This window comes from Macaca fascicularis, chromosome 7 (genome assembly GCF_037993035.2).
Source record: "Macaca fascicularis isolate 582-1 chromosome 7, T2T-MFA8v1.1".
Classification (NCBI taxonomy): domain Eukaryota; kingdom Metazoa; phylum Chordata; class Mammalia; order Primates; family Cercopithecidae; genus Macaca; species Macaca fascicularis.
In genome coordinates, this window is record NC_088381.1 from 42,883,168 (window position 1) to 42,909,243 (window position 26,076).

Genomic DNA, 26,076 nt, shown 5'->3' on the forward strand with positions numbered 1-26,076 from the left:
ACCACCTCCCCACTCCAATGACACCTGCCAGGGCGTCTGGGGTGAGGCCACAGAACACCCAAGCCCAAGAGCTAGTCCAGGTTCCTATTCCCGCCCTGGGCCCGAAGTCACCTTGTGACTGTGGGCAGGTCACTTCCTCTCCCTGGGCCTCGGTGTGCCCTCTGCCAAACGAGGGGGTGGAAAGGTCCTTTAAGTTTTAACCTTCTCCAGGGCTGGGAAGCTGCAGAGAATCTCAAAATCCAAGGCAGGCTAGTGGGGAAGATCCTTCAAGAACAGGGGAGCTTAGTAAATCATATCGCAGCAGGAAGGCTCTTCAGAAAACACCACACACAGCGGGCGTTCAAGTAGGAGAGTCAATAAAGAGACGGAGCCCTGCCCGAGGGCTTGTGAAGCCTTGTCCCCACCATCAGGACTACGAGCCAGCCCTCCACAGCCAGCCAGACCCACTCTTCCTCCTCCACTAGGTTTCCTTTTAGAAGGAAGGCTTCTACTTGTGAAAGGCTATGGAGCCCCAGAGAAAGAGGCAGCCGGGGAGAGGGGGTGCCCATGCACTCACGCATGCACACAGACACAGAGGAGCCACACCCAGCAGGACAGAAAACCAGGCCAAGAGGCCTGCAGGGGACGAGCTCTATAGGCCCCAGACCAGCGTCCCCACACAGACAGAACCATCTCCTACCACAAGCCAGCAGAGGGGTCAGGACTCATCACCTTAACATACTGTTGCCAGTGCTGGATGGTTTCCACGTGTTTCTCCAGAGCTTCTCTCCACGCTTCCCTCTGCTCCAGGCCCAGGAGGCTGACAAGCATGGGCTTCATGTGAGGAGGCCCCCTTGATCTCTGGCTTCCAGTTGGGTTGGGCAGTGGGGCACCCCACAGGATGTCCCAGAGCTGGAGAAGGCTGGGCTGGGTCACTATGATTTGGCTGCCTCCATCCCAGGAGGTCTTGCTCCTGTCACAGGCAGCCTCTTTACACAGCACCCTCTCCAAGTCCCTGCAGACCTGGGGGTAGTAACTGCTCCCCACTGTTGCTAGCATCAGGGTGCTGCACTACCCTTTGCTGATTTTCCTGCACTCTGGCCTCCCCTTTGTAAATGGTCCCTTTATGAGCACTCATCAAATTCCCCGGCTTGTGTTCACCACTTGTCACCTGCCAGGATCCTGATATATCACTCAAGAAAAATGTTCTTAGTCAAATAATGATGGCAAACCCATCATGACTAGAAACAACAAAGTCAAGCAGAAACAACAAAGTCAAGCAGAAACAAATTTTGGGCTAACTGGCCTTGCAGCCTCTGAGCACAACCAAGCTCTCTGTGGTATGGTTCCCCAGCCCCAAAGCCCACCAGGGCCAGAGCAGGACTGTCCACAAGCCCCAGGCTCCCCGTGGGCCACGGCAACCTGGATATGCACATGTCCCAGCTGAATGGGGAGGCCACCACTCAGCTCCCTCGACTGTTGCCAGGCAGAAATGTGGGCCTGGAGTTGCAGATCTTCTCCAGGAAACTGGAAATACATTTTCTAATGTAAAATCTTCTCTTGGCTCACATGTTTTCAAAGCAAAATTCCAGCCAAACTTATCGGTAGCCAAGAGAGAGCTGTTTGTTCCCCTACAAGTTACAATCTGGGACTGAAATTCCATCTCCTACATAGACAATTCAGTAGGATGACAGCTTTGGTGGCCCTTCCAAGGCTGCACACTCTGAATCTCTGAGTCTCTCTCTGCTCTGGGGAAGGAAGAGGAATGGCAAGGCTCCCACAGGGAGGAAGGACCCTTGGCAAAGCCCAGACAGTAGAGAGAGCTGGGTAGCAGGGAGCAGCCAGGTGGAGGGCCCCAGGACAAGGACACAGAGCTGGCCAAGATGGGAAACTGGAATTTAGGTGATTAAAACCAGGGGGCCCCATTGGACAATGGGGTTGGCCTCAGCAAGGCTGGGGTTATTCTGGATCTGTTTGGTCCCAAGCTCTGTTTGTTTTGAGGCTGCACCAAATTCTGTCTGAAAGTGGCAGTGGTGCGAACTTCCTGTCCTGTTGGGAAGTGCTGGCAGCAACTTTACCTCCTATAAGAGAGGGAGATTCATGTCATTCACCAAGGCCCAGAATCTGTCCTCCTTAGTACCACCGCATCACTAGGGTTTAGGCGGCTGTATCCCGGAAAGAGCATCTCATCCCTCCAGCTGCCTCCAAGCTCAGGCCCGGAAAGGGCATCTCATCCCTCTGGCTGCCTCTGAGCCCAGGCAAGCTCGCAAACTAGCCGGGTACAGGGGAATCTCTCCAATGAAGGAAAGCCTCCGGCTACATACTCCCTGCCTCCTGCTTCTCCCCTTCCCTGAATTACTCCAGAATTGCCTGCTCCCTTGTCTGGCAGCTGCCCATGCTCCACCAGGAACTGTGAGACTGTTTTTCAAACCTTCTGTCTTACCTCCCCCACTAGACTATAAGCCCTCTGGCAGCAGGGCTGGGTTATAAAACGTATTTCCCCTCAGGGCTCAGCCCAGCTTCTTACAAATGAAGGTCTATAATATCCACATTACTGGGCATTTTTGGTGATGTGACTACAGACAGTAATAAGAAATTATAAGCATACTAATAATGATGACAGATGCCTTGCATCTGTGCAGCACTTTGAACTTTAGGAATAAGAATAATAAAGTTAATAATAATGATGATAGATGTCTTACATTTGTACAGCACTTTGAAGTTCTCAAGGCACTTTCATAGACTTAATTTCACCTCATCTTCAAAACCATTCTTGTAAAAGGGGGGGAGATGAAACAAGATAAGCAAAATGCAAGTAATTGCTGAAGCAGGTGATGCAGATGTGGGAGTGCGCTATACTGTTCTCTCTACCTGGGGTCTCCAAAATTCTTCACTGTAAAGAGTTTTTAAAAACCCACTCTAGTATGTAAGTGATGGAAGAGGCATTATTCTCATCAATATGTTCTAAAGCTGAAGAAATGGAAACCCAGAGAGGGGGCTTGGCTTGTCCAAGTCACTCAGTTTGTGAGGACCCACAGAACCAGAGAGGCAGCATTCCCGTTCCTGGCCAAGTGGTCTCCTTCCTACAGAAGCCTTGTCCAAAGTGGGTTCCATAACACCACTTCCGTAGGATGTTAAAGGGGTTCTGTAGAGACTAAGATCCCATGGTTAAATAAGTTTAGGAAACACTGGGTTAAAGAAAGCAATCAGGTCCATTTCCCACGGACTTTTTGGAGACTTTATAGAACATTCTGCAGAACCAGTGTTCCCCAGAACACAGGCTGGGAAATGCAGGCTGCATCAGACCTGCAGGTAAAGGGGAGCCCTACTCCACACCCCAACCCCCACCACCCCCCAGGGCAGGGCTTTCCAGAGACCAGAACCCCAGCCAAGTGAAGTCTGCATGAAGGGATGTGCTGCAGATGAGCCCTGCTGGGGCGTGACAGAAGTAGGACACATAATCTGCCCCGGGAGAGGGGACTGTTATAGGGTGTGATACGGCCTCTAGATAATGGTGGGGTCAGAACAGGAGTTGTCAAAGATGCCAAGAAGGCACATGAGGCCCTTCCTGGCCCTGCCCTCCAGGCTCCCAAATTACATCAGGGCTCCACAAAGTTTCATTCCGGAGAAGGGAGAGGAGCTGTTTTTCCTACACAGGCTGCCCCTGAGGGCTCTACAGAAACAGATGCTCCAACCCTCTCCTGAGCCATGAATTGAGCTGCTGATTCAAACTCCCGCCCCTCCTTTCCTTGCTAATCTTCACCCCTGGACCCTTTTGTGCTCACACCAGCTTCTCTGGCAGCTTCACAGGCCCTTTGGGTAGCTATAGTGATGCTTAATCACTAACGAAGCACATTTTTCCATCTTCCTCTCCACCCTTCTCCCCCTCAGTAGTGAGACCTTGAGTCATGGAAGAGCAAGTAAGAGAAAAATACAATTTGCTTTGTGGAAACTGGGAATACATGTGTTTATTATCCTCGAACAACAACAACTAACCCTCACCAAGCCCTTACTGTGTGCTAGGCCTTGTGCTGAGTGTTCACTCACTCTCAATCCCCACAACGACCCTACAAGTTAGCTTCTATTTTAAGCCCATTTTACAGATGGTAAAACTGAGGTACACAGAAGCTAAAGGATTTGCCCCATATTACCGAGATGATGAGTGGTTGAGCTGAGCTTTGAACCCAGGTGGGAGGAGTCCTCAGACACTGCTCAGAACCCCTCCATCAAGCTGCCCTCGGCAGGCAGCCTAGGCCAGGAGCCTGCAGAGCCGAACATCCCCCAGAGGCAGGTCTCAAGAGTCAAAGGTGGCCCTGAGGCAGCCAGCCTGAATGCACGAAGACCTACAGGCTGTAGACACCTTCTCTGGCAACGCTAGCAACTTCCCAGACCCATAGCTTCACCATTTCCCATCATCTCCTCTCCCCACTCCCAGTCCTGGCCACCAGCCCTTGGGAAACTTTTACCTACAGCTGGACCGGCCCCAGTCAAGGCAGACAGTAGGATCTGGAATCAGCTGTGCTGTGAGAAATTCAGCATTCCAAGTGCCCGGGGAACTCTAGACAGCCTTGTGCCATCTGAGCTCTGCCCCTCTCTTTGCTCCTGGCCTGTTGGTTTCCTCTAAAATCCTAGGCTCCTGCCTCGTTTCCCAGCTGGCACTCCAGAACCTTAGAGTCTGAACCCTGGCCTTCATTTTCTGCTTCATCATATCACCCCCAAGAGAACAGACCCCGCTCCTTATGCCTCCAGTCTCTGATTAGGGTCATGCACCAAATGAAATGAGCGCCTACAAGGGAAAAGGAAAGGCAAGGAGTTTTATCATGGCCTACCGTGTGCCAGGCCCTGTGCCAGCCAGGTGCCACACTCACCTGCCTTAACTCACCCAACAACACTACGAGGTGAGTAGAAGTATCACCAACTTACAGATGAGGAAACAGAGGCTCAGAGAGGTTAACTATCTTCACGAATGTCACACTACTAGGCGAGTGGAGGACCCTAGTCTGATATGAAAGCCTCAGGTTACGAACGAAGATGCCATAGGGCTATGACAATAACAACACCACCTCAATTTCCTAGTGTTAACAAAAGGCAAGTGTGACCCTAGAGGAGACAATACCGTGTCCATTTTCCATAGCACTGTTACCCAAACAGGTTAGGCAGTGTGCTCAAATCACTGGGCTGTTCATAACACCAGCACCTAGCATAGCGTATACTATGTGCCAGGCACCCTGCTAAGCACTTAACATACATGTCACATTTCATTCTTACAATGCTATAAGAAAGTACTATTATTATTATTTTGTTTGTTTGAGACAGTCTAGCTTTGTCACCCAGGCTGGAGTGCAATAGCATGATCTCAGCTCACTACAACCCCCACCTCCCACGTTCAGATGATTCTCCTGCCTTAGCCTCCCAAGTAGCTGGGATTACAAGTGCCCACCACCACACTCGGCTATTTTTTGTATTTTTAGTAGAAACAGGATTTCATTATGTTGGTCAGGCTGGTCTCAAACTTCTGACCTCAAGTGATCCACCCACCTTGATATCCCAAAGTGCTGGGATTACAGGCATGAACCACTGCACCTGGCCAGAAAGCACTATTATTATTATTATTCTCACTTTACAAATGGGGAAACTAAGGCTTAGCAAGCTAAAACAAACTACCCAAAGTCACCACAGCAAATATCTGTCCAGCAGCCACACCATTTCCTCATTCCCCGAGTGTCCCACTTCTGTCTAGGTGCTCACTTCTCTCCAACATGACTCAGGGAAGCATGACCCAGAGAATCTTCCTTACTCTGACCCAATCGTGGCAGTCCCTTTCATCATGCTAGTGATTGGCTTAGGAAGGAGCATGTGACCCAGTTCTGGCCAATAAGATATGAGGAATGCCTGCCAAAGGTCTTCTGGGGAGAGTTTTCTTGCTCTTAAGAAGAGATGTCCATTAAGAGAGACAGGCAGTGCTTTGTTCCACCTGACATTGTCATTTCTTTCTTCTTTCCTTCCCTTCCTTCCCTTCTTTCCCTTCCTTCCTTTCCCTTCCCATTCTTTCCCTTCCCTTCCCTTCCCTTTCTTTATTTCTTTCTTCTTTCTTTCTGATGGAGTTTTGCTCTGTCACCCAGGCTGTATCTCAGCTCACTGCAACCTCCACCTCCCAGGTTCAAGCGATTCTCCTGCCTCAGCCTCTGGCTAATTTTTGTATTTTTAGTAGAGACGGGGTTTCGCCATGTTGGCCAGGCTGGTCTCGAACTCCTGACCTCAAGTGATCCATCTGCCTTGGACTCCCAAAGTGCTGGGATTACAGGCATGAGCCACCGCACCCAGCCAGACATTGTTATTTCTGAATGTAACGACTGGAACTACAGCAGCCATGTCACCACCATGAGGCGCTATTGTGAGCATGTGCTAACACACTGAGAGGAACAACCAGAGAGGTGGAAAGGACCTAGATGCTTATTATTTAAGCCTCTGATGTCATGCTTTTCTGTTACTTGCCGCTTAACTGATACAGCCAAAGAGAACGTCAACTTCAGTCCTCTAGCTATAGACTCAAAGCTAGACCATCCAAGCCCAGAGCAGGTATCCATAGGTTACGCTGAAGACTGGGTATCAGGCTGTCAGACTAGACAGATCCAGGCATGGTTCCACCTCCTCGACCTTGGGCCCACCTGGTTTACCCCTACACAGAAGACACAGGCCAGGGCCCAGGCCCAGCCCCACCACCCAACCCTGAATATGATCCCTGAAGGACAAGGATCCCAGCCGGGTCCCTACAATGGAATGCAGATGTCCTACAATAGAGGGAAGATCCTGGAGCCAGGCTCTGCCCCTTGGGAACCAAGTCTCATTTCATTCTCCATTTCCACTGCCTTCCTCTGCTGCTGCCCCATAAATCTCCAGTTTATTAATCCTTTACACGAAGCAGTCGGTGCAGGATCCTGATTTACTCCCTGTTCATAAAACGCTGAGAAATTAAAGATGAAAATTACCCAGAAGGACACCGAGCCTCCAGTGGGGAGTCCCAGAGCAATCCCTGGCCCTGAACCACGTCCTCTCTGCCCTTCCCACCTTCAGAACTCAGGATCTGGTGATGTCATTTCATTGTCCTTATCCCACAGGAAGCAAGGGGCTCTTTCCTATGCTTCCACACCCTCCACCCCTACTCTGCACAAAGCAGGAGGGGGGCACCATGTTTCCCTGAAACCCATTTCAGAGTCTCCTATTTTTTGAAGATTTTCATCTTCTTAAATCCCTTGTGCCACACATGGAGAGGGGTGGGGAAGGTACAGAGAATCAAGTTGCAAACAAAAATTAGGGAGCTGATTAAAGCAATTAAAAGGTCAACATATAGCAGGGCAAGGTGGCTTATGCCTGTAATCTCAGCAGTTTGGGAGGCTGAGGGAGGAGGATTGCTTGAGTCCAGAAGTTTGAGACCAGGCTGGGCAATGTAGGGAGACCTCATCTCTATAAAAAATTTTAAAATTAGCTGGGTGTGGTGGCATGCACCTTTATTCCCACCTACTTGGGAGGCTGAGGTGAGCAGACTGTTTGAGCCTAGGAGGTCAAGGCTGAAGTGAGCCATGATGGCATCACTGCACTCCAGCCTGGGCAACAAAGTAAGACTCTGTCTCAAAAAAAAAAAAAAGTCAAAATCTATAACAAATCCAGAGACATGGCCAAGAGGGAGACTGGAAATTGACTACCTACCCAGGGGTCTCAACTGCCCAGGATCATCCTCATTTCTCAAGTCTCTGAGCAACACCACTACACCCCAATGCCTGCCAAAACCCTCCAGGCACTCAGAGCAGTGATGTTCTCTAAACTCCAGAAGAGCCTGGGTCCTCCTACAGGATCCTGGAAGCGTCTCAAGATTGCCCCGGCTCCCACATCGCACACTCCACCCCAAAATTGCCTGGCAAATCCCACCTCTTCCCCACAGGTCAAGGAGAGCCACAGGCAGGCATCAAGTCTCCATATCAAGGACAAGGACTATCCTGGTTCAGTGTGACAACAAATCTTTAACCCTACTACATGCCAAGGACAGCACTGGGTACTGGCTCCCTGTTTCACCAAGTCCCTCCTCCTGAAGCTCTCACTACAGTTTTGAGGTTGTGAGGCTGTAATAAGTACAGAGAGTCAGGAGAACAGAAAGGCAAGTCATTCAGCCCACCAGAGGGAGGGGAGTTCAGGGAAGGCTTCCTGGAGGAGATGGTGTCTGGGTTGAATTGTGGAGGATGAGTAACAGTCAGCCACACAAGGAAGGTAGAAGGGTGTTGCAGTCGGAAAACAACATATGCAAAGACACAGAGGTGTGACACAGCACGTGTGTTCTGCAGGAGGGAGGACCAGCAGCGGCTTGGTGCTACCCAAACATCAAGTGCAAGGTGGATTATAGAGGATGGGGTGAGGCTGCTGGGCCTTGACTCTGTACTAATGAGTTTTGACTTTATCCCGAGGGCAATGGGAAACCGTTAAAGGGTTTCCGACAGGCAGGGACATGGTCCAGTTTGCACTTTAGAAAGATCCTTCTGCCTGCCACAGGGAATGTGGACTGGGGAGGGAAAAGACATCACAGGCAAAAAGGAGAGAAGGCCCAAGCCAAGGCAAAGGACTCCTGAGCAAGAAACAGCTCTTCAGTCTGGGGGCACAGGCTGGGTCTGCCCTCAATACCATTCAATACCACCAATGCCATGGATAAAGTCTGGATGGGACAAGGAAGAATGAGAGGACGTGCTGAGAGTTTCATGGGAGTGTGGAAATGGCTGTGCTGGAGGGAAGAAAAGCAGCTCGAACCCTAATCCTCTGGCCCAGGAAGGGTCCCCAGTGAGCTTCCGTGCCCCCTGGCTGCGGTGACTGTTTGCAGGCAGCTTCCTGTCCCCACCTCCTGCTCAGCATCCAGCTCCTCTGCCTGTCCAGGTTTGGGGTGGACACAACCCAGTTCATTTCCTCCACACCAGAACAAAGGGGCAGAGGAGCTGAGCCAAGATGGGTGGCCTGCTGGAACACCCCGGGAAGAACGAGACTGCTGTCCCCACCATTTCAATCTCGATATTCACCTCAATCATTCTCAGGCCCCTCTGTGTGCCCGGTATGTGTCACATGCCACTCCCTCACCCAGCACCTCCTTCCCTTGTCCACTGGCAGCACCATCAGGCACCCCCAGCTACTGGAATCCTGGTGCCTGCATGCTGACACCCATCACACCTCGTCACACTAGTTACTGTGTCTGTCCATTTCCACCAGACACAGGGCCTCATCCAGGGACCACGTTATCTTCATTCCTAAGTCCAGAGCTCTCATGATTCACAGGAGGACCTGGGTGAAGCCTGGATGAAGAAACTCCCAGGTGGACTCTGGAGTGTGGTTTCTTCTCATGGTGTCTTATCTGCCAGAGAAGGTGTGTCCCTGATGACTGTGGGGTCCCACACCTTGTCTCCTTCCAACTCACTCCCCCCAATAAAAGACCACCTAGCTGCCAAAACAATACCCTTAAAATTGATGGTCTCACCATTTCACCTCCAAGTAAGGACGTTAGCAGCACGTTTCAGTGCCTAACGTCTGCTGTTACCTCTAATTCTCAAATACTCCTGCAGAGTAGAGACTATCGCTGCTGTTTTAAGGGGTAAGAAATGCCAAGCCCGCCTTCCAGGTCCACTGACCTGTGGAGAAGCCTAAGATTATGACTTTGGGCAAGTGGGGTTGCCTCTCTGGTCTGTTTCCCTATCTGTAGACTGGAATAACAAGAGGACCTCCTTCTTGGAGTAGTTTGGGAGAACTGAATGAGGAATCCTTGAAGATGCTGGCGTGTGGCCATCTCCTGCCAGGCCCAGTGCTGTCTGGAGGACAGTCTGCCATACAGCAGGCACTTCCTGCCTCCACCGCCCCTTCCCATGGATGGCCAGGAGAGGACTACCCCTGAATGATAAGTGAACCAATAAATCAATCTTTTATCTAGGTGGGAATAAATTATAATGGGAAGCTTTTGAGGTTGGTATCTTCTGTGGCATTAGATGTATTTTAATATCATTAATTATGTATTAAGTGTTTGAAAGGAAAAGACAGCAATATCCTATAGGATGTATTTGTATGGTAATAGAGGATTGATTAGATGCAATATCTATACTGAGGCTACTGGGATTCAGGTCCTGGGGCTTCACAGTGGCGGTAAATCACAGCCACAAAAATCTCTGCAATAGTAAATAATAGTATCCGAATTGCTGGAGGGACTCTCAGCGCCTGCTGATGAGAGCTGGGCCGCCGCCTAGCCCGGAGGGTGTGAGTAGGGCCAGCCCTGCATCCCCACTGCTGGGAGCCCAGTTTTCTGGGTGGGAAACCCCCTCCCCAGCCCACCCTGAGCTGAGCTAGGCCAGAAACACCTGCCCACCCCAGTCCACAGATGCCCCAGAGAAAGGCTGGAAGCTGCTTCCTAAACCTGGAGTTTGCTAAAGGCTTTTCTGCGATTCCCTCGGGGAGTCAGATGCTCGAGTAAAAAGAAAATGCACGTGTTGCTTCTCAAACTGTAGGTCGTGTGCCCCTTTCAATGAGGAGGTAGGGAAGGTTGGAGGAGACCACCACACACACACTCTTGGGGAGATGAAGGCCACCGAAATCCCTGTAGTCTGGAGCCCAGGAGCGCTGCCTGGAGGCAGTAGAGACGGGCTCCTCCCTCAGCAGTGGTGATAATAGTGTCTCACTGTGTGCCGGGCCAGGTTTAAACCCACTGCATGGATTAACTCATTTAACCCACCCAGCAGCCCCTGAGATAGGTTCTATCATAACCCTGACTGTACAGGTGAGGAAACTGAGGCAAGGGTGTCTCCCCTAGATATCAGTATGTCTCACACCCTCCCCTCCTCCAGGTATAACTTAAAGGCCACCTTTTTATTGCAGACCCTCCCTAACACTCTTTTTAAAAATGCAACCCCACCCCCACCCATCACTGCCTCTTCACCTGTCCTGCTTTTTGCCGCACCTCTGGTCACCTTCAAATAAACCATCTACTAACTTATTTGCTTAGAGTCCGGCTTCCTCCATGAGAACGGAAGCCCCACAAGGGAAGGCAGTTGTGTCTGTTTGTCTTGCATTCTTCACTGCTACATGCCCAACAGCAAGAACAGTCTGCCACACAGCAGGTACTCACTAAACATTCATTGAATGAGTAGAGGTTGAGTCACTTGCCCAACGTCACCTGCTTTTAAATGGCAGAGCTGGGATTCGAACCCAGGCACTCTGGTCTCTGACCCAGTTCAGAATGATCTCACCTCGCTCAGGAAGGACACTCTCTTCTCTGATTAAGACCTGTAAGGCTGTCATGGAGGACCCAGCCTCCTCACTGCTAAATGAAACTCCATAGGCAATGGTGATCTAGGAGCCTTTTCTGTTTCCTGAACTGAGTTAGGAATGCCAGGTCTTCTGGCAACAGCCCCCATCTGATGCTTTGTGGACAAAGACATGTAGACCTGAGCAAGGACCCTCTCCAGATAACTCTTATCATTACTGAAAACTGTCTCTCACCTGCTCAAGAACTACTGATGGCTCCCCACTGCCTGCATGGGAAGGCCCAGACTCCAGCACCTGGCCCCTGTCGTGAATTGATTCATTGGTTAACGATGATTGAATCAGAACCTACATATGCACTCTCCCAGATTTGCTTGGCTCCCCCTGCCTCCCAGACCATCACCTACTTTCTGGGTGGAGAGCTAGGCCATCACTGCCAGTGCTCTCATCTAACATCACTGGCCGTCCCCGCCTCCCCCAGGGTGAGGGCTGGTCTCTGGCACAGCATCCACTGCACCCTCCTCAGAAGTCACAGCAGCTCCCACATCAGGGTCCACCCACCGGCCATGTGGAGCACTGGATGCTCTCACCACTTCTGGGCCCAGGTGAGGCACCCTGCCACAGAGCATGGGATTGGGCTTCTCCAAAGGCTGCCCAACAGGGTCAGGTGATAGGACCCAGAGGTGCAAGAGAGTTAATGCTCCATGGGGAAAACCTGGACCAATGAAATACCAAACAGCTAGCAGATAAACTCCATCCCTTATACCTGCAACAAACTGTTCTGAGTCACAGTGCCTCCACTCAGCCTAACAGGAGCCATCCCTCATGACTAAGCAACCAGCTTTCTTTTCTTCCGAAGTGGTGGCTAGCATTTGCTTTTCCTCCCTCCTTGCCTCATTTTCCTTTTTCCTCTCCCTCTCCCTGCCCTGAGCTGCACCCCAGCCCCCCAATAAAGCACCAGCACAAAGATTTCCCTCAAGCTCTGTCTTCTGGGGAACCCCAAATCTGCTCTGCTGGATGGTCCTGGGTGTCCAGCAGGGCCTTGCTCAGAGGAAGGACACATGAGAGAAGATGAATGACTTGACCCTAGAACCAGGGGAGAGTGGGGCAGGGGAGAGTGAGGGCTGAATTTTCGGAGACACAGACAAGGATGCGCCTGCTTCCCCGGCTGCCTTTGCAACGCTTCTCCTCGTGGGAAGGCAAAAGCAGCCAAGTTCCTCTAGAGCTGGACTTACAGAAGGGCCACGAAGGGATTCAGGCCTGTTGCCTGTCACTCATCCGCGGTGCCTCCGGTGAACAATTTATACGAAGTGATAAAAACCACACCCTGGAACCTCTGACCTCTGTTTTCTAATACGCCAATAGGGACTGGCAATTCAGACATTCACTGAGTCTTTGTCTTTGCTATGTTCCAGGCACTAAGCTAAGCCTTTTACCTGCCTTGGTCAGATGAGAAGCAAGGTGCTCAGACAGGTTAGGTAGCTGGTCAGAGACCACGCAGCTAGTGCATGGCAGAGCCCGGACTCAAATCCACATTGAAAGAGGCGATGTCTTGCATGGGATGACCCATAAGGAAGATACTTTTTGGGTACAACCCTCCTGGGGAAGCTTTTTGGATTGGTGTCTTCCATGGCATCAGAAATATGAGTAAGTATGTATTAGATGTTTGAAAGGAAAAGACATCTTTGCCTCCTTTGTTTCCCATAAGGCCAGCCCAGCCCCGTGGCCCCTCCCCAGCCAAGGATGGGTATAGAGACATTGAAACATCCATGGTGGTCCTTCCCCAACAGGAGTAAGTCATGGGGGCTTGGCAAGCAGGCAATAGGCACAAGTTGGACTGTGTTATCCCCTGGCTGTGACCTGCCCTCTTGGGATTTGGGCCAAACCAACTACCCCTGGGTGAGAAAATCTTCTCCCCCGAAGCTGCTCCTCCCAGGGCCCGGGGTCTCTACCCACTGAACCAGGCCTGCTGCGTGGAAGACTGTCACAGTGTCCCCCATGCTGGAGGCCCAGGGAGGGGAAGTGGACCAGGAGGAGGGGCTGACGGAACAGCAGAGGCTTCTGGGACTTCTATCTTGCCCTAGCCTCCTGGTCCTGGGAGGGAGGTCTGGACCAGAAAGAATAAAAGGCAGAAAAATTCTTAATGTAATGACCTTCAAGAAGAGCAACTACATTTTACCTTGAAAACTGCAGAACTGAAAGCACAGTCTGTATAGACAATGCAAATGATATGCAAACACGAATGCAAATGGACCAGGGGCCCTGCCACTGCGGAAGCATTCTTAGGCCCCATGTGCCTCCAGCAGGAGGCAGAGGAAAACGGACAGAGGGCAATTAGGAAGGGCTCCAGGAACTGCAGGAGGCTTTTTGGTGGGGAGAAGGACACCATAGAGACCTTAGAGGGGACCCAGGTCCAGGGCTTCTGAGCACTGTGAAGCTTCTCAACCCCCTGGAGATCTCTGGGCAGACCGGCTGTGCAATACACACACACGCAGAGCTGTCATGCAGTCATGGAAACACTGACACACAGAGACACAGCCGCTCACAGGCACAAAGCACGCTACTCAACCCAACACACAAAGACACAAGCACAAAGACATCCACAGACGTACTCACATCCCTGTCTACACCACCACACTCAGAAATACACACATGAATAACAGCAGCACATACACAGACAACACAGAGAAACACAGCAATCCAGACACAAGTGGAAACACAAACACAAATACAAACATAGCTATACTGACAACTGCAGCTAGTCAAATAAAATCTACCTGGAAAAGAAAGAAATTTAGATGTCCTGAATGCCTTTGTGCGAGGCATGGTGCAGAACATTAAATCTTCATTTAGTCTTCACAAAGCAGCACTAACAAGTGGGGGCAAGCCGGACACAGTGGCTCACATCTATAATCTCAACACTTTGGGAGGCCAAAGCAGGAGGATCACTTGAGCCCAGGAGTTTGAGACCAGCCTGGGCAACATAGGGAGACCGTCCCATCTCCACAAAAAAAATTTAAATTAGCCTGACATGCCAGTGCGCACCTGTGGTCCCAGCTACTTGGGAGGTTGAGGCCAAAGGATCACTTGAGCCTGGGACGTCAAAGTTGCAGTGAGCCATAATTATGCCACTGCACTCCAGCCTGAGCAACAGAGTGAGACTCTGTCTAAAAATAATAATAAAATAAAAAGAAGAGAAAAAAGAAGAAAGACAGATAGAAAGAAAGACAGAGAGAGAGAGAGAGAGAGAGAAAGAAAGAAAGAAAGAAAGAAAGAAAGAAAGAAAGAAAGAAAGAAAGAAAGAAAGAAAGAAAGAAAGAAAGAAAGAAAAGAAAGAGGAGGAGGGAGGGAGGGAGAAGTGATTGGTTATCTCAGTATTACGCCAATATTTATTGACAAGGAAAAGGAGGTCCAAAGATGAGATGATATGCTCACGCCTATCCAGTAAGCAGCAGGAAAGGGCAAGCAAGAGACCCAACTCTTGATGATACCACTATGCTGCATCATTCCCCTCTGCCCTCCTCCCCATACAAGTGGGACACAGAAGTTACTGCCAACTCCTTCCTCTTCCACCTCAAGGTCCTCTCCACCCGGCTTCCTTGGAGATATTTCGGCCCTTCTCTCTCCTGCCCTATCCTGCCTTCAGCCAGAGGGTACTCTGCAAGACAACTTCACATTAATTCTGGCCTATGTGTAATCTAATTTGAAAATCTACTGAGAGAGGAAGGAAATCATTTATTTCAATGGAAATGGGACACAAGGCTGAATTTTCTGTTGCCACTTGTCTCTGGGTGGATGATCATAAGAGAAGAATGACTATTTCCCCCAAAGTATACAAACTTTAAGCCCTACCCTGCCTACCCCCTTCTACATACACACACACACTCAAAAAGAAATGTGCTTTTCAGAGCAAAGAATGAATAAGTGTTCTCACTTCCTGCCATTAACTCACCTTGTCACTCTGGGCAAGGCACCTACCCTCCGGATCTCAGTTTCCCCATTTGCCCCTGAGAGGCAGGAGAAGCTCATTCCTGAGGCTGCTGCCCTGCCCCACCCTGAGTGCTCCCTGACAGTACAAGGGTCCCAGGTTGACGGTTGCCCGTGGGGTTTCCCAGAACTGTCCCCTGGCATTGAGGACTCCCTGCTAATGCTGGGATCAGAGAGGGGCTAAGGCCTAGGCCCTGGCCAAGGAGGCAGGACAAGGTCAGGCCAGCCCCAGGGTGAGGACTCACCCATCACCCCTGGACCTCCATCCTGCCAACCTGAAACACTCTCCATCCATTTGGTAACTTGAACATCCAGGGATGCAGAAGGGAGGCCAGCTGGGAGAAGAGGCAATCTTAAAATATAGCAAGGCCATGATCACTGGAAGTGAGCTGGAAGAGTTGTGAGATGCCAAATTGTTGATTTTGAGTGTATTTTAGGGCCTCAGACTCCCTTTCCAAATTAATATTCATGGAGACTGGCATGCCATTTATTTGCATATGTAGATTGTTGCTCATCCTCTGCAGGAGGAGAAAGAGTTTTGGGGTGTTTTTATTTATTGTATTTATTTTAAGCATGGATGATAAACCAGGCAGGTCAGGCAGGGGAAGGACAGGAGTAGGTTTTAAATAATGTTTGTTCTGAGTAAAGATAGGCCCTAAGTCACCTCTACCTTGACCTGCAGAATCAATTCCAGAACAGTCCTTCAAAGGTCATACCATGAAGCCCCTACCTCAGGAAGCATGGCGCCCTCACATGGTGCCACACAGCCTCTGGAAAACCAAGCCTGTTGTCACTCGAGGTTACTAACTATCGGGAGGCAGGCATCAAGTCGGGGTGTGACTTGGCGCAAGCTACTTGAACTCCTTAACACCCTGTTCTGAGGACAATAACCTGCTCTACAAAGTTGTTGTAAGACACAGTCTAGAAAATACGTGCACCTGAAAAGTGCCTGCTCAACTGCGAGGCCCTAACAATGGTGGCCCTTGTTATGATCTCACACCTCATCTCTCCTGCAGTAAACATCACCCACTCCTCCCAGGCACCCCCAAAGAAGGTTCTATGTCCTGCCCACTGTCATCCAAGGCCTTCTGGAGACCTGAGGCCCATTAGTAAGTCCTCTCCTGCTCTTTACTGGCTCTACCCCTCTTTTCTGCACCAAGGAGCACATCTTACCTGCTCCACCAGAAAGCTCAGAGTCCACTGCTAGAATTCAGAGGTTCCTGAATTATTCCAAAGTCCTGGGGATGCAGCAAAGCAGTGGGGCACAGTGGGACACAAGGAAAAAAAGACTGGGAGAACAGGCGCCTACAGGTCAGGACAACTTCAGGAAGATGTATGCAATAGAAAACATAGAGGAAAGAAGATGGCCCTGCCCCTCACTACTGTCCAGCTGGCTGAGTGAGCACGGAAAGCCACCCACCTCTCCCACAGCCACGCTTTCCTCATCTACAGGATAACACCAAGAATCCCGGCTTCACTGGATGGTTGCAAGGCTCAGTTAAAATCTTTCCTAAAAATCACCTAAAGTAGTACCCAGCACAGAGCAGGAATTCATTAAATTTAGTCCCTTCCCCCAACTGAGGTTAAGAAAAAAGGGTGAAGATTAACTGATTTCTCAGGTAAATAATCTATTCCTATGATTTACTAATTCAATAAATACCGAAGTGCTATGTGCTTGCTGGCCACGACCCTGGGTATAAAGACAGATACATCCTCCCCTACCGCCTTGGGTCCCAGGGGTCTTATATCCAACTGGGAAGACAATAAACATAGCAATAAAATGTTATCAATGACAACAGCAGTATATTAAGTACCAAATTTGTGGTGTGGGCAATAATTGCTACAGAAGTCCACGGGAGGGAAAGATCAATGCTTGGATATCACTGTGGGCTCCAGTAGTGAGGGGAGGTCACCTGAAGATGCAGGACTAACACTGGTCTTAAAGGAAAGGGTGATTTGGATTAAACACAGGGAAAGACAAAACTTGAAGCTGAGTCAGCCATAATGGTGAGTCCCAGCAGTGAGCAAGTAGGGACTGGGGAGGCAGGATGCAGGCAGACTGTCGAGAGACTTTCAACTGTCTATTTGAGGAAATTGGGCTTATCTGGTAAGTGCTATGGAAAAAAAATGTAAGGTAATGAGTTGATTAAAACAATGTTTTAGGTCAGGCTCACTCCGGTAATCCCAGCACTTTGGGAGGGCGAGGTGGGAGGATTGCTTGAAGCCAGGAGTTTGAGACCTGCCTGGGTAATATAGGAAGATTCATCTCCACAAAAAAGGAAAAAAAAAAAAATTAGCCAGGCATGGTGGCATACACCTGTGGTCTCAGCTACCCTGGAGGCTGAGGCAGGAAGATAGCTTGAGCCCAGGTGTTCAAGACTGAAGTGAGCTATGATCGCACTGCTGCACACCAGCCTGGGCAACAGCATGACCCTGTCTCCAAAAACAAACAAACCAAAACCAATGCATCAGTATGATTTGAAGGGGAAAGAGATGAGAGGCTGGAAAATGGCTCCCACAGCAACATATGGGATGTGCAGCCATGAATTCTGGACTCATTGCAGAGACTCTACTCCTCAGTAGAATTTATAAAAACTATCCCACTTACAGAACCCCCATAGACTATTCCCAAAGACACAAGTCCCCACATACACCCATGCACTATGCTCTGAGGATGGCAGAGTAGGAGGCAGTGCCATCACCCGACATGAGATGGAGAGGACCTGAGCAGAGAGGATTTCTCACGTCAGAAGGGAGAGAACATATCCAAGAAACATCCTAAAACCAAAAGGCAGCTGGGCATGGTGGCTCACGCCTGTAAACCCAGCACTTTGGGAGGCCGAGGTGGGTGGATCACCTGAAGTCAGGAGTTCGAGACCAGGCAACACAGTGAGACCCTGTCTCTACTGAAAATACAAAAGTGAGCCATGCATGGTGGCGCATGCCTGTAATCCCAGCTACTCAGAAGACTGAGGCACAAAAATTGCTTGAACCCAAGAGGCAGAGGTTGCAATGAGCAGAGATCGTCACGCCATTGTACTCCAGCCTGAGTGACAAGAGCAAGCCTCCATCTCAAAAATAATTAATTAATTAATTATTTTTTAAAAGGCAAGTCAATGCTTGAGTATTGCAAGCAGAGTGTATGGATTGGGGGCGGGGGTACATGCTCAGGTTTTGAGCCCAAACATCTGGGAAGGTGGTTTTGCCAGCAACAAAAGTGAAGAATCCAGAAGGGAAGATGACTTGAGAGGTGAGAAAACATTAGATTTCAGTTTAGGCACACAGGTTTAATGATGGCAGCCAGGCATTCAAATACTGCTTTTAATAATAATAGTATCTGCCCAGTGCAGTGGCTCACGCCTGTAATCTCAGCACTGTGGGAGGCTGAGGTGGGTGGATTGCTTGAGCCCAGCAGTTCAGGACCAGCCTAGGCAATACGGCAAAACCCCATCTCCACCAAAAATAAAAATAAAAATAAATTAGCTGGGCATGGTGGCAACACCTGTAGTCCCAGCCACCTGGGAGGCTGAGGTGGGAGAATCATTTGACCCAAGGAGGTCAAGGCTGCAGTGAGCTACGATTGCACCACTGCACTCCAGCCTGGGCAACAGGAGTAAGATTCTATCTCAAAACTAATAATAATAATAATATCTAATCAGGAGTTGAAACGTGGCTTGAGACATGGAGACTGATGGGCCATCCAGGACTGGAAACCAGGAATCTAGGGCTGGCGAGGGAATCACTGTGACCTCCCTCCCAGAATCATGCTGGTCAGTACTGACCATATTTGGACTGAGTATCAAAGCCACTGTGATTGTAGAGACAAGATTTTTATCTTGACCAAATGATCCCATTTCACCACTGAGAAAAAACAGAAAAAGCAAGAGGAAACAAGTTGGGCAGAAAGATTTTATAACCTATCCACACTTAAGTGCTGGAGTTTCAGTACAAGCCATGAACAACCTCCTCCAGGAAGCCTTCCCTAGCTACTATGGCTCCCATTGATGTCATGCTCCTCCTTTAATAGTGGGTCTGCAAGTCATGATTATTTATTCTCCAGTTCTGTTCTCCATTTGATGATCTTGATGGTCTAGTCCTCACATGTCCCCTGCATTAGATGATTATAAATTCTTTGATTCAGAGATCAATTTACAAATAATCTTCCACTCTCTTGTACTAATCAAGTATAATTATGGTGCTAATTCAGATTTATCTTCCCAATAGATCCCCATCCTAGGTTCAGTAAACTGGGGCACAAGAGGTGAAAAACAGGGCTTAAAATGAGTAGAAAGATAATTCAAGCCCATGTCTTGAGCTCTATGGCAGCCACTGTTAGTTGCTCCTTTCACCCTTCCAAAAGAATCCTAATTTTGATCCTCTCTGAGGCCCAATACACAAATCAAGAATGTTCTAGGCCAAGCCAGGTGCTGTGGTGCGCATCTGTGGTCCCACCTATTCAGAAGGCTGAAACAGGAGGATCACTTGATTCCAGGAGTTTGAGGCTGCAGTGAGCTATGACAGCAGCACTGCACTCCAGCCTGGGCAAGAGAGGGAGATCCCTTTAAAAAAAAAAAAAAAAAAAAAGATTGTTCAACCAGGCATGGTGGCTCATGCCTGTAATCCCAGCACTTTGGGAGGCCGAGGCTGGCAAATCACCTGAGGTCAGGAGTTCGAGACCAGCCTGACCAACATGGAGAAACCCCATCTCTACTAAAAATACAAAATTAGCTGGGCATGGTGGCGCATGCCTATAATCCAGCTACTCGGGAGGCTGAGGCGAGACAGTGCCAGCCTGGGCAATAAGAGCAAAACTCCGTCTCAGAAAGAAAAAAAAAAAAATTGTTACAGGTCAATTACAATGATTCCCTTCTCTTGCCTGTGGTTGGCTTAGGCATGACACATGATTCAGAATTCTGGCCAATAAGACAAAAGTGAAAGTCTGCTGAGGGGCTTCTGGGTAAGGCTCCCTCCTGCCTTTTCTGCCTCTGCTCATGATGGTGAGGATATAACACCTGGAACTGTTGCCACCATCTTGTGATCTTAGGAACAGGAAAGATGAAAAGCATCGGGATCTTTGATGATGCTGTTGAACCACTGAAAGGACCAATTATAGGGCAGATACAGCCCAGACTTCTTGTTATGGGAGACACTAAATTCCTTACTGTTTCAGCACATTGAATTCAGCTTCTCTGTCACTTGCAGCCTTCATGCCCACTCCAATCAAGGGTTTTTGTTACAATGGATACCTGAGCTAACCACTATCATTATGAAAGATATATAACTAGTAAAAGTCCTGGCCCCTGCCCTCATGGTGCCTGTCCCAAGATTGAGCATTCAGTAAGTATTCAATCTGTATTTGATTAATTGATCTTCCCCTTGCTCACCAGGTACAGGGCATATATTCCCTGAAAGCATCTTTCTTCCCTTTACTAAGCCTCACTGATTATCTTTAAGTTCAGCCTCACATTTTGACTGTGGTCTCAACATTACTGACCAGGTCCTTCTCCATGATCTCCTCCCACCTCTGAGGATCAAACTAAAAGCAAGGTACTCACATTTGGCCCAGAGAGACCATCAGCGAAACTCCTCATTCCTAAATATTTGTTCTTTGAAATGTCTTTTTCAATTAGATCTCACCCAAATGTTTGAGAGTCAGACTGAATTCCAACTTCCAGCTCCAGAACAGACATGTTGAGCCTGCATAATTACTGCAGCCAGCTTTGTTGGCTATAAAAACATGGATTTTTGCTCCCTCTCAACTATAAAATAATCAATAAATAGAATCCAGATGAAAAATGCCGGCGTTTAGGAGAACAACTGCTTTATGGTTCTTTTCTTTTGGGTCTAATTAACACTTTGGGGATAAAGTATGCTGTTACATTTACCCGGTCAGCTAAGTTGAAACACAAACTCTCCTCTTCCTGCTGAGATACAGCTTCATATCAGAAATACAGGAAGACAGAGAGACAGAGTTTCAAAACATTTTGAGATGCTCAACAAACAGACCTGTGAACCTGTGATGTGGACTTCATTCAGTCCCTCTCTGTTCACACTGGCTGTTCAGTTGTTGTTTGCTCCCCCTGCACAATTCATTAAGAACACATTGCACAGTTACTGTCAAATGAAACACAGATAGTCCCGTTAGCAGGAGAAGCAATCTCTCTGACTTTCAGTCTTTTAATGAAGAAGACATGTTTTTTTGGACAATGACCACCCAGGCCATGAAAGTTTCATGAGGGGCTTCGGAGTGGATGACACCTTTTCAATTATAACACTGCTATAATAAACCCCCACAGAGCCACCAGGCATGGAATCTACATCCAATACACAACACCTATTTATTCCCTAATTATATTGCAATATATTCTCTCTGTGTGTGCTGATGAAGATAAAATATTCTTTTAATTCTATGGCCTCCTGGGGGTGAGGGGGAGGGGAGGTACATAGAAGGATATACATAGCAAGTCCTGTGAGCTCCTGGAGCTAAATCACAGCCTTCGTTCCAGGCTCCCCTATCTTATAATCTCAAAAAATCATTCACTTTCCCTTGTTCTACCACATTGGTTCTCAAAGCGTGGTCTCTAGAACTACAGAATCAGCATCACCTAGGAACTTGTTTAGAAATGCAAATTACTGGACCCACTCCAGACCCGTTGAATCAGAAACTTGGGAGTGTGGACTAGTAACCTGTGTTTTCACAAGCCCTCCACGCTGAAATCTGAGAACCACTAGTCTGCAAGGAAGAAATGTTTTTCTAGGAAGAAAAGAGCGGCATTTTAAATTGAATCCTGTATCAGGGAACACCTGGATTCTATACGGGCTGGGCCCCTCTTACTGCACAGCTGTCCCAGTCTACAGATTCAGGGCTCCATTTACCCATCTGTACAGTGGGGCTCCAGAGCATGCCAAACAGCTGTGGATGCTGGAATTTAAGAGGCACATGGTTACCTGGCACCAGTCTCTATGGATACCTAGCAAGATCGTAGTTGCCAACACTCACCAGCTCCATTCCTGGCAGAAGCTCTGTACAGCAGTTCTCCAATGCGGCATCTAAGGTCACCACTGCAGCTGCCTTTGGGTTACCCCTGGCAACCAGGAGCTGGGGTCATGGAAGCCCACAGAATCTCCAAATCTCATAGCCAACAACTTCAAACCTTTCACCTTGGAGCCTTAAACCACTAGAGGGGAGGTTCAGAATTCTCTATTGTATTGTCCCATTTCAGGACTTCTTCAGACATAATTTGTGTATTTGCCTCTGTTCTATGACTAGACTTTAAGCCTATGGAGGATACAGCCTAGAATGTCAACATCACAAGGTATGGGACTCTTCCTGTCTGATTCATTGCCGTATCCCAGGGGCCTAGCCCAGTGCCTGGCACAAAGAAGGAGCTCAAGAACTATTTGCTGATTGCATGTTCCTGCCTTTCATAAGTTCGGAACACTGAAGTAGCTAAAAGTTATGGTTGGGAAGGAGCAAAAGAGCCGGGCGCGGTGGCTCACTGTAATCCCAGCACTTTGGGAGGCTGAGACAGGCAGATCGCTTGAGGTCAGGAGTTTGAGACCAGCCTGGCCAACATGGCAAATAATCATCTCTACTAAAAATACAAAAATTAGCCTGGCATGGTGGTGCACACCTGTAGTCCCAGCTACTTGGGAGGCTAAGGCAGGAGAATCACTTGAACCCAGAAGGCAGAGGTTGCTGTGAGCCAAGATTGTGCCACTGTACTCCAGCCTGAGTGAGAAAGTGAGACTCTGTCTCAAAAAAAAAAAAAGAGAGAGAGAAGGGGCAAAAGAATGAGAATGATTGAAACCCCTGGGAATGATGAGAAAGAAGAAAAGAAGCAAAAGCCAGAAAATAGCCCCTCTGACCCCACCACCCTTGGCTCATGGGGCACTGACTTGACAGCCAATTGCTCACCTTAAGTGTAGGCCTAGAAGTCCCTTGGGACCAGGTTCTGCGCTTGAGCTCTGAGCAACTGGCTCTTCTAACTTCCCTAGCGATTCTCACTCAAAGGCCCAGTGCTCACTGGCCCTGACAGTGCTGTGCTTTGACCAGCCTCTTAATCAGCTTTCCTGCCTCCTTCTTAGGACTCAAGCCCTGTATCCTGACAACCCTCCTTCCCCAACTGGAAACCTACCTATCAGCTCCTAATCTTGCCTTCTCCAGGGACTATCCCAAAACCACTCCTCCTGAAGTGATTTCACCTGAGAATGTCTACATGCACTCACTTCCTTGACTACAAAACAATGGTTTCTCTTTCCCTATGGGTTGCACCTGACGGAGCTGAGCCCTGTGTGTGGGCTCCATTTACCCCCAGAGCCCGGTGCAGGGACAGAACAGGTACACAACAAACTGTCACATGAGTGATTTATCCTGGGAGATACTCCCAGCACAGCACCTAACCCGAAAATCCAGAGACAGGTCCTCTGCCTCTAACCTCACACACACTCAGCCCTCAAGCCTGTCAAGGATGTGCAGTGGCCTGACTAGGAACACCTGCCCTGTGCGAAGAAAGCAATAAAGTTAGTGTGGACTACTAGAAAAGGCCCTGACCTGGAAGTCAGGAGACTTGGTTTACCTACTCTTCCTCCCGTATAGCAGCTCTAAGCAAGTCCTTTCAATTCTCTGGACCTCAGTTTGCTGATCTGTTAGTGGGAGGAAGTGGCGAGATTGCAGTCCTAGACCTCGAATTTCTAGCGGCTTAAACAAAATGTGAGCACCGGAGAGAGCTGATGCATGGTGTGCACCAGGAAAATCCGCCAGAGAAGCAGAGGATGCTCAACGTCTGCTCAGCGCCCTCGGGGCACCCCGCCCAGTCTGCAGGGAGTGACGGCAGAGGGACCCTCTCCGGAAAGCCTCGAGGTTTTGGCACCACTAAACCCCCTAAACCTCTCAAGAGAATCTCCCGACAGCACTCCAACAAAGAGGGCTGCTGGGCCGGGGCTCCGCTGGCTCCGAGAAGCCGCAGAGGTCGGCGAATCCTGCCCCTCCGACTCCGGGAGCTAGCAGGACGGAGTCCCCTGCAGGTTTCGAATGCCCCAGCCGGCCGCCGCGGGTTCTCCCCCGCTCTCCCCCGCCAGGCCGGGGCTTTAACCCTTGTTGCCCCAGCAGAGCGCCGGAGGGGCGCTGGTGCCGGTGCGCGAGGACCCCAACCCGAGCGAGCCGAGATGGCCGGGAGCCCAAACCATCCCAAAGGTCTCCTCCAACCCGCCGCAGACCCTGTTCTCTCGGCTCTTGGAGGGATGGAAAGTGGGTGATCCTGAAGCGGAGCCACTTTGAAATATTTTTCCGGAGAACATGACCACCCGGGAGACAGTCACACTGGCCTCGCAGCGCGGGTTGCGGGGCACGGATCCCAAGACGCGGCTGCCGCGGGATGGAGCCCGCGAGTCCAGGTCCGGGAGAAGCCGCCTGGGCTCGGGGCTTCCGGGGACTGCCACGCCGAGGCTCGGCGCTCCCGGGCTCAGGACAGGGACGGCTGCGTCCCACTCACGGACCTTGACGCCCGCGAGGAGCGATTCTGCCTATTTTTAAGTAGTATTTTTTCTAACAAATTAGGAAAATAAACCAAGTCCAGGAGGAAGACGGCTGCGCTCGGCAGCTCCAAGGAGCCACAACCACCACCCATTTCCCCACCTCCAACACTACCGCCCACGGCTGAGCGAGAAGTTGGGAACTTCGGGACCACGCTCCAGGCGCGCGCAGAGAGTGACTTGCTTCTCCTTTAACTTTGGGAGCCAGGGTCGCAGCCTAGGGCAGGAAGATTGTCCTGGGAGCCAACCAACAAGGCCGCCCAGGTCCTGGACTTCCCGGAATAGAGTAACGGCGACGGGATGGGAAAGAAATAGGGGGATACACGTTCCGCCCCTCTTCTCCCAAAAGCAAAAGCGTGCACGGCACCTGCTGGGGCTTGGCGGCCGCAAGGCGCAAGGGCGGCCGCCGCCGAAAACCTGCTGCATCCCCGCAGGCTCTGCGTCCCGACCCCGGCGGGGAAGGCGCCAGTGTAGTGAGTGCAGCCGGCACACTCGGGGCGGCTTGAGAGCGGAGTCCCCAGACTCAAGGGGGCGGACGGGCGCCCTCCCCGGGACACCCGCGCCTCGCCGCTGCTCTCGGGTCTTCCCCCGCACGTGGAGGCGCCGCGGACACTGCATCCCGACTGCAGCCGGAGGGCTGCGCCTGCCCACACTGAGACGCCTCACGTCCTGTCGGACCCCCTGGCTCTCCCGCAACCGCCAGCATCCACCTCCTCCCCGTGCCAAACTCGGCTTCGGCAGCCCGGACTCGGGCAGGGCGGCCGGGGGTCCGCGCAGCTGGTGGAAAGTTAGTCGCGGGGCTGCAAAGTCCCCTCCCCAAGACCGGAACCCCCACCCCCGCGTCCCCTGGTGCCCCCGGCGTCCGAGGCTCCGCGTCCTCGCGGTCCCCACCGAGCCACCTACCTGCTCCCGCGGCCGGCCCAGGGCTCGGCCGGCCAGTCGCGCGGTCTTGTCCTCCGGTGCCCGAGCCTGGCCAGAGCGCCAGGCAGGAGCCGGGGGCCGCGAGCAGCCGGAAGCCGGGCGGCTGGCAGCGGGCACCAGGAGCGACTGAGCGAGCGAGCGAGCGAGCAGGCGGGCGGCTGGAGCCGCGGCGGCTGCTGCCGAGCCTGCCCCCACCTTCTTGGTCCCTCGGCCCCTCCCTCTCCTTCCCTCCCAGCCTCCCTCTTCCCGGCTCGCAGCTCCCTCTCTCCGCTCTCCCGCACACCCCCCTCATTTTTTTCCTCTTTCTCTCTCTTTGGTCCTTTCAGACCCTGCTGTTTCGCGCGCGCTCGTTCGTTCTTTTTCCTGTCTTCAGCCTCT

At 50.5% G+C, this 26,076-nt stretch overlaps 1 protein-coding gene across 45 annotated transcripts in view; it reads right to left on the bottom strand.

Moving 5' to 3' along the window:
* Nucleotides 1-25,826, bottom strand: part of MEGF11 (multiple EGF like domains 11) — a 391,182-nt gene extending 365,356 nt beyond the window's left edge. For all 45 annotated transcript variants that reach the window (XR_012415082.1, XR_012415083.1, XR_012415084.1 and 42 more), the window contains exon 1: nt 25,681-25,826. The gene's annotated coding sequence lies outside the window, so the exon portion shown is untranslated. The remainder of the gene's footprint in view (nt 1-25,680) is intronic.
* Between the last annotated feature and the right edge of the window lie 250 nt (nt 25,827-26,076).